Source organism: Corvus kubaryi, unplaced genomic scaffold, assembly GCF_017639235.1.
Source record: "Corvus kubaryi isolate FWS band 111438036 unplaced genomic scaffold, C.kubaryi_AGA036_p1.0 37385, whole genome shotgun sequence".
In the NCBI taxonomy this organism is placed as follows: Eukaryota; Metazoa; Chordata; class Aves; order Passeriformes; family Corvidae; genus Corvus; species Corvus kubaryi.
The window spans coordinates 29,117,203-29,117,597 of record NW_024581127.1 but is presented as its reverse complement, the minus strand read 5'-3'; the positions used below and the strand labels follow the sequence as shown (position 1 = coordinate 29,117,597).

The window sequence follows — 395 nt, the reverse complement described above, 5'->3', positions numbered from 1 at the left end:
CCCCCTCGCTGCCCCCGCGACACCCCCCCGTTCGCAGCCCTTACCGCCCGCTCGGCTCGCACGGGGCCCGGCGCGGCTGCCGTGGGGTGTCCGGCGCGGCCGCCCCTCACCGCCCCATCCTGCCCGCGCCCCGCACGCGTCACCGCCGCGCGACGCGCCCCGCCCCCGGCACGTGACCGCGAGGGGCGGGGGGCGAGCGAGACAAAGAGCGGCGCTCCCGGCGCTGGGAGCGCGGATGCTGATACGGGCACAGCGCCGCAGCCTTCCCCGCCGTACAGTGCCAGCCTCCGCCACAGAAACAGCGGAAAAGGTGGTTAATTAAGGAATTGGAGCCTTTTTCTTGCTGGGAAAGGCTGAGGGAGCTGGGGCTGTTCAGCCCCAGAAGAGGCGGCTGA

General features: G+C 73.2%; 1 protein-coding gene across 4 annotated transcripts in view; it reads right to left on the bottom strand.

Annotated features, from left to right (window-relative positions):
* Positions 1-147, bottom strand: part of PHF20L1 (PHD finger protein 20 like 1) — a 56,919-nt gene extending 56,772 nt beyond the window's left edge. For 3 of the 4 annotated variants that reach the window (XM_042036462.1, XM_042036459.1, XM_042036460.1), the window contains exon 1: positions 45-147. The gene's annotated coding sequence lies outside the window, so the exon portion shown is untranslated. The remainder of the gene's footprint in view (positions 1-44) is intronic. The other variant, XM_042036461.1, reaches the window with a different exon arrangement.
* Between the last annotated feature and the right edge of the window lie 248 nt (positions 148-395).